Here is a 13,465-nt window from a genome sequence, read left to right as displayed (position 1 = left end):
AGATAGAAACATATAATTATGTGGTGGGGCATTTCATGGGTATTATAAACAATATAAATATTGATATAAATATTCATTTCCTGGGATGCATTATGATAAAACTACGGGTGTTTTGAGATGAAATGTAACTGCTGATTGTTAGTTTTCATACATTGTAAACTGAAACCTCACAGCATTTTTGGAAAACATGACGTTGTGATGTGGACTCTTGAAGATCATATGTCATTGGACAAATACTATAGAAAAAAGCAATAATTCTAGCGACTGCAGTGTTGTTGCGAAAATACCGTCCATCTATTTGAAAAAAAAGTGATTTTCTTCGATTGATATCGTTTTTTCGGATAAAATGTTGGTGTGTCATATGCACTCTAAACAGCACTCTAAACACGTTCCTTTAACATACAGTTCCATTTTAGAGCGATTTATCATGCATCATTATATAAAGCACTTAGAAGATCCACGTGATGTATGTGATATGCACCACACTTTCATGGCCAGTCGTGAAAATATTATGTGTCTCTGTTTATCGTCACAGACGCTTTTTATAGAAACACAGGTAGGCTAGCCATATACCTTGTAAAATGGAAAGTGCAATATTAATGGTTTTCATGCAATTCTTTAGCCTTTAGACTACCTGAAACACAAACTTGTCTCGACATGCTCAACTAAATGGAAAAATTGCAAGAACATTTGCTTAGAACATTTAAACAAATACATTACTTTAATCAATTTCAGAATAATCACATAATTGGCACATCGGTAATTTGAATAACATCTACATATTCCCATACAATCTTTTGTTTTAAAACTATAATGCTGATAAATACAACATAGTCTTTTCTGAGTCTTTCAGTGCAGTTTCATTCCCCTCACCACTGCCTCAACTATCTCTACTGACATAATGGCTTCCATACGTGCACCAGATGTGCATGGAACACTGGTGCGGTGGAACTGATCTAGAATATTGTGAGTTTGGTACATCCATGAAGCCACTTCCTTTTGGTATAGTTCTTTTATAAATCTCCATAAATTAATTAAGGATTTCTTCCATGGCTTTCACAAAATACCTATTGTGTTTTCACAGCTGTGTAATTTCTTGCACTTCTAGTCTCAAAGAACAATATCCAGCCAGGACCTTACCTGCCCTGTTTACCCCTCATTTTGTTTGCTGTCACATCCCCATACACTACTCCAGCCTGTTTGGACTTATGTCCAGATGTCAGGAGGTTACTGTATAATCAATCCTAAAATGTAAGCTTGAATGGAATATAAATTGTGTGGACGTTGGGTTATAAATCCTCCATGGATAGCCCACCTTGAGTTGGCATTCTTGCGGAGGAATTTAAGAGAGGGTTTAAGGTTAGGTAAATGTCTCCACTCAAGATCAGGGGAACCTTTCCATTGCATGATGCTTTAGTGAGGTCTTCTTTCATAAGAGAGGCTAATCCCTGGATGGACCACATAAACATACACCTGCAGGTTCCAAATTAATGGCCTTTGATAACCTACGTAGACATATGCCACAAACCATCTCCTATACTATGCAGATGAAGCCATGCCCCTATCAATGTAATGACCATTGGGTCTTCTGGTCTGTGCTTTAGAGGTTGTGTTTCCTGTATAATTCCAATGTCAGCAACCTATGTTCATAGTCATCTAGGATCTTCTTTCTCTTGGCTGGGGACGGCAAGGCATTGATATTTAGTCACAGTATTGTTAGGTTAGCTGAGCATTCCATTATTAATTGTTATTTGAAATGTAACTATCCCTATTGTTTGCCTAATGTGTTTCTGGGCTGAGCCAAGCCAGTTTTCATTTCTGAACCCAGTGAAAGTGGAGCAATACACAACTATGTAAAACAAAAAGGGGCAGGCACTGGGAGAGCAGCAAATAGCGTATGACTCGCCTAAACCTGGAAGTTCATACATTACAATATTGGCTCTTGTGTCTCCATCTTAACAGCAGGGGGTGGGGCTTAATGCCCATGAGCCATGCTGGGTGGCATTGTATGGACATATGTATTAAGAGTGAGCAGTGATTAAGTAACAGTATCCTCAGTGGTAGAACCATATCAATATTTGTGGATGGCATAAAACCGATAGAGCATTGTCACCTCTAAGCGACCTACTATTGATATGCTACTGGCTACTCAGAATACCTAACTAAACAAATGCACAATGATATGTTTGCAGCACATTCATATTGTTCTTAATAAATGAAAGAGGAGGAAGCAAAGTACAGTACACATTTCCTTTACTTATGTTGGATCCTCCATTTCTTTTGGAAGGCTGTTACCCTGGAACGTCACAGATCAATGGAATCTATTAAGGTTTTCTCAAAATGTTTCAAGAAGACTCACATCATTGCAAGCTCCATAGGACAATGGGCCTCATTACACGGATGGCGGTAGGGATTTACCGGTACCGGTAAAATACCGGTACCGGTAAATCCCTACCGCCTTACTACGAGGTCCCTTAGCGGGTTGGTGTTTTAACGCCTGCTTTTTGCAGGCGTTAAAAACCAACCCGCTAAGGGACCTCGGAGCTAATTACGGCACCGCAAAATTGTGGTGCCGTAATTAGCGCCTTCCCCATTCCCATAGAGCCCTATGGGGCAGAAATGGGAATCGGGAAGGGCAATGGCGGAAGGGGGATTTACCGCCCCTCCAACCTTGGAATGGGGCGGTAAATCCCCTTTCCGCCAAGGCGGTGCCGGTATTTTACCGGCATGAGCCATGGCGCTAATAGCGCCATGGCTCACCACCTACCGTGTAATGAGGCCCAATGTCTTTAGCCTGCTCCCTTCAACTTAGTTCACTGTTCAGGAAACTTCCCCTGGATTGCCACCATTTCCCTGGCAAAATCCTCTAGTACATATATTGTAGCTCCCTCCATAACCAGATATTCCTGATAGAACTCTTAATCTGAACGAGGTGCTAGGGCCATAGGTATATAAAACTGTCTAGGCTGGGGAGTGAACTTGCTTGTCAGTAGACTGGGTATGGTGTTTTATTCTAGCACCTTTAGTCATCTCCTTCAGGTCTCCTATCAAGCCAAATATTCACAGAATGTGTTGGTGGAGACTGTTTTCAAGATTCATTGAAGATGTTTGTGCATTGAGTGGATCCGAACCAGCGTGAGGTGGGCTGTCTCTAAGTCCTTTTGACACGCGTTCAACATCATTTCATTGTTGGAACTTCTGAAGTGAATATTACAAAGTCTATTTGCATGATGGCGGCATAAGCTTTGGTGCAAAGCGCTCTATAAATAAATAAATCAAATCAAATCAAAATAAGCTGGATGGCCTCCGCATTGGCTGTAGTGTTTATTACCTCCCCAAAAAGGTGCTTCAAAGTTATTTGGATGACTGGACCTTGCTAGACCTTCACTTGAGATGCCAACACCACCAGCCGTTTAAACCCAATTCTTGGTTCCGCTCCTCTAGTGAAGCCATCTCTCGCTCATGCCCAAACCTGGGAGTACACAACATCTAATGAAAATATGAAGCACTATTGATGCAGCTGCATGTGCAGAGAATCTCTTTACTTAAGCCGCCGCTATGACTAATAGATGTACATAAATGGGCCACAACAGTAATCAACTTTCCTGTAAAAGATAATTAGCCAAGAAAGGGAGTCTGAAAAGGGATGTGAGTCATACTGTTTATCACAGTGTTGTTCACAGGGATCCAGTTACTTGAGCATATGCACATTTTAAAATATTTTGTGGCTGCGTTAGTTACTGAGCATATAGTGTAAGCCCATGGAGACAACTTTTGTTATGTGTTAGGAACTGTGTTCTCGCAAGGGTACAACACCTGATCATAGCTGCCCATTTGACAGCCACAGTGGCAGCCAAGTCTTTGCTTCACAGGGCCTGCATTTGAGATATGTACCCCTGAACCAAAACTACAATGATCATAAGTAACCCATGATGGTCACAGGATAATCTCTAAAATATAGCTATGCCTGAGTTTAGGCATATTGCATGACGCTACTTATAATCTTGAATGCCACATCACAATTGATATCGCACATGTGTCAGCTCCAGTGTGTCAGCTCTGCTGTGGAAGGTGATGTTTATTTTGGTCAGCCAAGTGTAGCTTGTCAAATGGAAGAACAGGAACCTTGATGGCCAGGCCTCCTCTTTGAACTGTTTGTGAGGGCAGGTAACACCCTCTGCCCGAGACAGCTGCACACCAGGCAGCTGTCCTGGGCCCAGGCATTAAAGGAGCACACCCATTCAAAAGTAGTAGCCTCACACTGGGGCGCTGCATCTCTAACAGCCTTGTAAGTATAATAAAGCATACATGTGTGCATACCATCAAGGATGCAGTAACATGCAAAGATGCCCCAGGACTAGGCTACCATGTAAGATGGTCTCTTATTGATTTATGAGCCATGTCGGTGTATACATCCAGAATGGTTGGAAATGATTCATTGCAATGTATGTGCAATGACACTGCATAGTACAGAGGGGTTGCCCCCAGCCAGATTGTCTTAAAATGTAGGCAATATGTCCATATTACCGCATCCTTGAGGGCATGCACAACTTTATACTTTATTGTACTTACAATAAAAAACAGAGGGTCTGGGGGACACCTCCATGATCGTGTCAAGACGGTGTAATTCTCATTGGGAGATTTGAATTGCCTGTGGTATGGATATATTAGAGGGTTTAGCCCTGCATTCATTTGGCCATAGGAAGCAAACAAATGCAAGTTGGATAGGGTGAATTGTATGTGATCCACTGACATGGGTTTTGTGATCAACTGCAATCAATGAAGAGGCACACTCTGGAGAACCAGAAACAAATGGGACACTGGCATTTTCTTTAATGTAGCTGGAAAAAAGAAAGTGATGACAACTTGGTGAATCAGATTGAGATACAATTGATCTGAGCAAAAAAGTATTTAACAACTGATATAGGATTTGGACTGATTCCACCTGCAAATGGCAGGGCTCTCTGGACCTAGGAGTGTAACAGTTCACAGAAAAGACCTCCCTTTTAGAATGGAATGAATTGGAGATTATTTTCCTACATGCAGGATCTGACAGTCCACAAAGAGTTAAACTGAAAAGAATGGGTCTGGTTTCAAGCCAACTGGACCAGCAGGAGGATACAAAGGAAGTGGAGAGGTGCGGGTAGAGGAGAACCATTGATATACTGCAGGGGGCCTGGGATGAGTCTATCAGAGGGATTTATGCTGAAAGCAAGAAGTCTATGTAAAGCAGGATCTGAGCCAGAAAATCTGACTTTTGAAGATAGCTTAGAGTTGTCATCCCCTTTTGGTCTACTGTAGAGAATATCTGAGAAAGCAAGTGATTTTTCTGGACTTCCAACACTTTTAGTTTTTGGCTATTAGGTGGCTTAAGACAGGCATTTGAAACCCTTAGCTCCACAGATGCAACCCACACCAGTTCTATCTGCCATAGCCAATGGGCTGGGACCATGAGAATTATAGTCCAAAGCATTTGGAGATAATCCTCAGCATTGGTGTTCAGATAGGAGGGTAATGTGCTGTCCTCACAGACACCCAGTGTCTGAGTGTTGCTTAGATTTTTACCCACCCACTTACTACCCATGTGCATGCAAATCCATATGACCATTCCCACCTGCAACCTGCCCTTCTCCCCACAACTTTCCCCCTTTATCTGTATTTATTTGAGCAATTTCTATTGCGCAGTATCATGAAACTATATTCTGTTATGTGGCTGCAGTTTATACTTTTAAGTAGTTTTCTGAAAGGTAAAAGCTTCAAAATTGCTACCATGTAATAATATTGTCTTACTCAACTGTACCTTCGGCCACTTGATTTATAAGCAACGGGTTCCTAAAATTAGTTTAAACTTCAACAACCTTCAATGTACATTTAATTGTTCAAACTTCATCTCATTGTTTAATGATACAGTACTGACCATGCATAGGCTGCTGTAAAAACCTTGATGATATGTTCCAAAATCAAATAGTGTTACTTTTTATGTGAGTGCTGTTTGTTCAGCACATCTCACTGCATGACGTGCAGTTACACATCTATAGCAAAACTTGTGAAAAATGTGATATAGAATGTGTGATACTTTTTTGCTGATCTTTCATTGTTTAAGCTCTTAAAAAGTATATGCAGATTTCCGTCAAATAACGAAGCAGCAAATTAAGAATATCAGGGTTAACTACTTATGAAACGTTTATGTCATTACTATATGCCCATAAATGCCCTGTTTAGGGTTTAATTCTTAATCAAGTTGTGTGATGATTCACAGAATCCTGTCACTTTTCCCCCTGGGGAGCCCTTCCCTGTGAGGCTAGGCAGGTGAAGCTGCTACCCAATAGTCCCTCTAGGTGCGGTGGAAAGTGGTACCTCATAGGGAGAGACTCCCCTCATGGGGATAAGGATTCCCGTTCCATGAAGGAACTCCCTACCCCCTTTTCTCTTGGCACCAAGTCCCTCTCAGAAATCCCTGATAACACTACTGTCTTTTATGGTTATGTCTCTTCCATCTTTGATCCACAAATTAATATGTCCCAGATGAAGAGGAGCCAAAGAAACGTGCAGAGTAATAACAGGTTTCCATACCACAGTACTGAGAAGAGTTGGCCTCAAGGAGGGATAAAGATTGTCTCAATAATAGCAAAGAAAGACTTTGACTTTACACTGGGTAGGATGCAGCCACAGAAAATAAAGAGCATGAAAGGACTAGGAAATAGAGAGATCAGTCCGCATGAAGCCAGCCCTGCCCGAGAAGTTCAAACCTGGGAGCACAAAGCTGCAAGAACACTGATCCACATTGGCATGGACATCCAAGAATGGTCGAAGGAGCACTGCAGTGGATGCCAATCTCCTGGCGAGTGGAAGAGCAGGTAAGAAGTGAGCAGTGGCGTGATCTCGAGAGGTGTACCATGCGGTCCAGCACCAGCTCTGGAGGCGTGTGGCCCAAGTCTTTGCGTTACCACAGGGAAGAAGCAGGGAGTGGAGTGAAGGAGGCAGGAAGCACTGTAGCAATGCAAGGCAGCCCATCAGCCAAGCTAAAACCGGCAATGCAGTCCCGACATGCAACAGGTAATGGGAGTAGCGGGATACTAAGAAGGGGCTTGAGGCAGTTCAAGAGTCAAGAGAACCTCAGGAGTAATTTCCCTTTTCACAGTGGTGACTCCCAGAGAATTAAGTGTCAAGAAAACCTCTGGAGTAATCTCTCTGTCACAGTAGTAACACCTAAAGAATCAAGAGTCAAGCGAAACTTGGGAGTAATCGCCCTCATCACAGTAGTGATACCTAGAGAACCAAGAACCAAGAGAGCCTCATGAGTAATCTCCCTCATCACAGTAGTGATACCCAGAGAACCAAGAATCAACAGAGTCTCGGGAGTAATCTCCCTCATCCCAGTAGTGATATCCAAAGATCAAAGAGTCAGGAGTGCATTGGGAGGAATCTCCCTCATCACAGTGGTAATCCAAGCAAGAGTAAAGAGGATAATACACAACAACAGCTGTCTCAGAAGTAATCTTCATAACATAAGACAGAGAAGCATTGTTGAACGTGCAAAGCAAACTTTCAGATACCCTTGGGAAGTGAAGATACTTTTGAGTACTGTTGGAAAGTCTATCCCAAGACAGCCCTCAAGGCTCTGCAATGTGGGCCAGGAGAAGGGAGTCATTCTCCTGACCACACTCTCTTTGTTCAATCAGAAACTAGTGCAAAGGATTGTTGGAAAAGAGATAAAGACTGAGCCAGTTCACCAGGAGATGGGAGTTATTCTCCTAGTATTATTTTAATTGGGAAGCTCAACCCGTTTGAAAATTAGTTGGGGGTTAGAGTAGTTTTTTGGACAGAGGCTGGGCACTTTTTATTTGGACACCCTGCTGATGAGCACCCAACTTGATATTCGTTTAGGTAGGGATACCTATTTAGAGACAGGGCGTGGTAGGTTATTTTCTTTATTTCTTAAATAAAACTTTGTTGAAAAATTCCACCCCTTTTTCAGACTCCTTACTCCACTACACCACAGTTGTCACTCACTTATATTTATGTTTTCACTTTCGCGAAATCTTTAAGTATATATTATTTTCCAACAACACCAAAACACCTACTTTTGTAGAGAGGGCATCGTTTCTCAAGTCACAAACAAAGTTCAAAGGTCTCTACACTTGAGCCAGCCCTTGCTTTGGATTCAAGACCCCTTTGCAATAAGGCACATTTATTTGTTTTGTCTTCAGAAAAATGATGCACCTACTTCCAGCATGTAAAGAACTGTTGACAAAAAAAGCTAGGGCTGGTTCAAGCTGTCACTGACAATGAGAGAAGCTGTTTATTAATATAATACAGTGATATTCATACCTTTCTTTTATATGAATTCTGTGCTCTGACTGGTAACAGAGCATACAACTTTTACCTTGTGCAGGTGGGAATACTCCCTTGTTTTTGTACTCCTCCATCCTGGCCTGTTTCGTTTACACAGGACGGAAAATAACATCTGCTTCCATAATATAGTATTCTACTAGGGTGCTGCTGGCACGCACACAGATTTATTTTTCGTACTCTTCTGCAGTCTTTTTTCCGTGTCATGTAAATTCTTTATTCTCCTCCGAATGCGGCCTTTTTCCTATTCCATCTTAACTAACCTTAACCCTTACCCCCCCACCTCCGACCTGTCTATTTGCTTTTAGTACTGTGGGTTCTGGTGTTTTTGTAAGGTTCACTATCAGGGCCAAGCCTCTTCTCATCGTGATTAGGTTGGGGAGGAATCAGTGCAATAAGAGAATCGGTTAGGTCCATTGATGTCAATTATTTCACCGTTTTATTTCACACTTTACTGAGCGTTACCATGGGCACACTGTTCCTCTTCTAGACCGTCAACGCTGGATGTTGGTGTTACACAGCAATCACATCCCTGGCAGAACATGTTGTTCAACTGAGTTTGTGCAATTTCAAAGTTTTCTATTGATGAACCATGTGTTTTAGTTTATTAAAAAAAAATTGCACTCTCAGAGTTTAGTTAAGGATGTGAGCAGCAACTTAAGAGCAACAATGTCAGCTGCTTGTGCAAGCTTTATCATCCACATTGTGTTATTAATGTGTTTAGTCAGTGCCTGATTAATTATCTGTACTTGCGGTAAGCACGTATACGTCATATTCAAAGTTTATTAAAAAAGTCAGCATTACACATGTTTATCATACATTTATATTCATATCTATATTTTACATGAAATCAACACTTTCACTGGTTTATAAGGTCTTTCTGGCACAAGCATAGATGTATCCATATTTTCTCTCAACACATTAGCATTTTTGCATTTGCATGACACCAAAGCACTATTTTCTAAAGTAACAACACGGCAAATGGCCATAAAAGCAAACGAATGACAATGCTTGAGCCACTTCTGGCTTTTTTTGTATTCTGGAACTTTAAGTAATGTTTTCCTCATTATAAGGTATATGTTTGTTTGTTTGTTTGTTTTATTAATTTATAATGCTCACCATACCCGAGGGTAAGAGGGCACAACAGTACAGGGTATGCGAAGCTTACAAGGGTTACAATAGTTACAGGTTGCACTTTACATGGTGAACCAACTATAAACAAGATAGGCAGCAATGCAGTACATTATATACAGGTATTTATACAGTATTATACAATAAGTTATATATAGGAAATTATATTTATATAATGCTTGTTGGTGGTATAGCATTGGGAAAAACAGTACAGAGCAATTTACAGTATACAATCTGCATCTGTAATAAAGGCAAGAGGATGGCAGGGGGGCTGGTTAGTTGATCGATTGCTTCAAGTGGTTGATGTAATTGGCTCTGAATTTAAGGGAGGATTTCTCAGCACGTATAGTTTGGGGCAGTGAATTCCATACTTGGGCCGCCCAGACAGGGAAGCTAGCACCTCCGGCCTTAGTCAGTTTAAATCTCAGAATGATAAGGGTGTTGGCATAGGAGCTTCTGGATGGTCTGGATTTTGATCTTTCTATGAATACATCAGAGAGATAGGGTGGCGCCGCATTGTTCAGGGCTTTGTGAGTGAGAGAGGCAACTTTCAGTAAGATTTTGTCTTGGGCCGACAGCCAGTTGTTATTCCGCCTTGTCTTAGAGATGTGGGTTCGTTTAGGGATGCCAAGACCTGCTCTCAAGGCATTATTTTGTAGAATTTGTATTATATGTGGGATGAATTTGTTAGCCCCAATATATAGGGTATTACAATAATCGAGTCTGTATAAAATGAGGGCTCTCGCTAGGATCAAGCAGTTCTCATCAGAGATTAATGGGGTAATTCATAGAAATCAGTGCACAAGTGGCGCACGCGGCTGGCGCACAGTGTGCGCGTGTGAATCCCTGCGCCAGCCGCATGCGCTAAAATCCATTTCCGCGCACAGCGTATTCATGGATTCCAGCTACCAAAACCAGCCGTGGCGCACAGTGGCGCAGCGACCCTGCAGCAGCGCCAGTTACGCCCCCAAGAAGGCCTCACGCGCAGGGAAAAGCCATCAAAATCCCCAATCCAGCGCAAAGGGCTGTGCTAACCCTGTACCAGCACGGCAAGCGGGCTACGTGTATCACTGGGGTGCGCGGGAAGTTCCACACGCAATTTCAGCAGGGTACGTGTATTTCAGGGGTGCGCGGGAAGTTCCACACGCGATTTCAGCAGGGTACGTGTATTTCAGGGGTGCGCGGGAAGTTTCACACGCGATTTCATCAGGGTACGTGTATTTAAGGGGTGCGCGGGAAGTTCCACACGCGATTTCAGCAGGGTATGTGTATTTCTGGGGTGCGCGGGAAGTTCCACACGCGATTTCAGCAGGGTACGTGTATTTCAGGGGTGTGCGGGAAGTTCCACACGCGATTTCAGCAGGGTACGTGTTTTTCTGGGGTGCGCGGGAAGTTCCACACGCGATTGGCCCCGTGCGAGCAGGGTACGCATATTTCGGGGGTGCGCGGGAAGTTCCACACGCAATTTCATCAGGGTACGTGCATTTCAGGGGTGCGCGGGAAGTTCCACACGCGATTTCATCAGGGTACGTGTATTTCAGGGGTGCGCGGGAAGTTCCACACCCGATTTCAGCAGGGTACGTGTATTTCAGGGCTCCTAGGGAGTACTACACGTGAATTGGCCGTGTGGGTCCTCCCAGGTGTTCGCTCTACAACCTCCACGGCCCCTGCAGGCAGCCCACACCACGGGGGACTACCCTGCACCCCTGCTCATGTCCCGCAGGCAGCCCATCCACCATAGGCATGCCCCCCAGCCAAGCCACATGTCACCTTGCACTACTGATCAACAATGCATGTCTCCCTGCACCCCCACCCCCAAGCAGTCAGGGGCACCCTCCACCAGGCCCCCACTCCTGTCTCCCTGCACACCCACCCCCCAGCACTGTGGGGCACCTGCCAGCAGGCCCCCACCCATGTCCAACTCATGTCTCCCACCACCCCAACCCCCCAGCAGTGCAGGGGCACCCTCCACTAGGCCCCCACCCATGTCTCCCACCACCCACACCCCCAGCACTGTGGGCCACCTGCCAGCAGGTCCCCACCCATGTCCAACTCATGTCTCCCACCACCCCACCCCCCAGCAGTGCAGGGGCACCCTCCACCAGGCCCCCACCCATGTCCAACTCATGTCTCCCACCACCCCCACCCCCAGCACTGTGGGGCACCTGCCAGCAGGCCCCCACCCATGTCCAACTCATGTTCCCCACCACCCCCACCCCCCAGCAGTGCAGGGGCACCCTCCACCAGGCCCCCACCCATGTCCAACTCATGTCTCCCACCACCCCCACCCCCCAGCACTGCGGGCACCTGCCAGCAGGCCCCCACCCATGTCCAACTCATGTTCCCCACCACCCCCAACCCCCAGCAGTGCAGGGGCACCCTCCACCAGGCCCCCACCCATGTCTCCCACCACCCCCACCCCCCAGCACTGTGGGGCACCTGCCAGCAGGCCCCCACCCATGTCCAACTCATGTTCCCCACCATCCCTACCCCCAGCAGTGCAGGGACACCCTCCACCAGGCCCTCACCCATGTCTCCCACCACCCCCACCCCCCAGCACTGTGGGGCACCTGCCAGCAGGCCCCCACCCATGTCCAACTCATGTCTCCCACCACCCCCACCCCCAGCACTGTGGGGCACCTGCCAGCAGGCCCCCACTCATGTCCAACTCATGTTCCCCACCACCCCCAACCCCCAGCACTGTGGGGCACCTGCCAGCAGGCCCCCACCCATGTCCAACTCATGTTCCCCACCCCCCACACCCCCCAGCAGTGCAGGGGCACCCTCCACCAGGCCCCCACCCATGTCCAACTCATGTCTCCCACCACCCCCACCCCCCAGCACTGTGGGGCACCTGCCAGCAGGCCCCCACCCATGTCCAACTCATGTTCCCCACCACCCACACCCCCCAGCAGTGCAGGGGCACCCTCCACCAGGCCCCCACCCATGTCTCCCACCACCCCCACCCCCCAGCACTATGAGGCACCTGCCAGCAGGCCCCCACCCATGTCCAACTCATGTTCCCCACCACCCCCATCCCCAGCAGTGCAGGGGCACCCTCCACCAGGCCCCCACCCATGTCTCCCACCACCCCACCCCCCAGCACTGTGGGGCACCTGCCAGCAGGCCCCCACCCATGTCCAACTCATGTTCCCCACCACCCCCACCCCCCCAGCACTGTTTGGCACCTGCCAGCAGGCCCCCACCCATGTCCCCACCACCCCCACCCCCCAGCAGTGCAGGGGCACCCTCCACCAGGCCCCCACCCATGTCTCCCACCACCCCCGCCCCCCAGCACTGTGGAGCACCTGCCAGCAGGCCCCCACCCATGTCCAACTCATGTCTCCCACCACCCCTACCCCCCAGCAGTGCAGGGGCACCCTCCACCAGGCCCCAACTCATGTTCCCCAGCCAACATGTCATCACAATCTAGATCCCTGGTCCCTATGGTCAGCCTCCAAATGCAAAACACCCACCCGAGTTTTGCATCCACCCACTCATAATTGGCAATTACATGACAGAAAACCAATTGCAAGCTTCGAAACAAACACATATCCCTCACATACACCCAATGGGTGTCAGTGAATCTCAAAACCCATATCATGATATGCATGAAACCAATGAGATGATACTACACATTGAAGTTCGATAAAAAAAATATGTATTAAAGGAAACATAAATAGAATCAAAAATAAAGAAACAGAAATGGGAATGTACAAAAATGAAAAGAAGCATGTCCGTGAAAAAAAGCAAAACCAAAAATCATAATCCAAAGTAATGGTGTCCAAAGTCACTTTCCACAAAAGAAAATCCAATGGGAAATAATAATTGAAAGCCATTGCTCCATGGGTAAATTGTGAAAGAAAAAAAAAAATCCAACTAAAAAATAAACTATATACAAAAATGTGGCCAATGTCCAAAAGGTCCAAAATAAAGCAAAAAACAAAGGAAACCTAACACTACCTACATAACTATGTACAAG

This window comes from Ambystoma mexicanum, chromosome 10 (assembly GCF_040938575.1).
Source record: "Ambystoma mexicanum isolate Mex_15411 chromosome 10, UKY_AmexF1_1, whole genome shotgun sequence".
NCBI classification, from domain to species: domain Eukaryota; kingdom Metazoa; phylum Chordata; class Amphibia; order Caudata; family Ambystomatidae; genus Ambystoma; species Ambystoma mexicanum.
The sequence above is the reverse complement of the archived record's forward strand: the minus strand, read 5'-3'. Positions refer to the sequence as shown.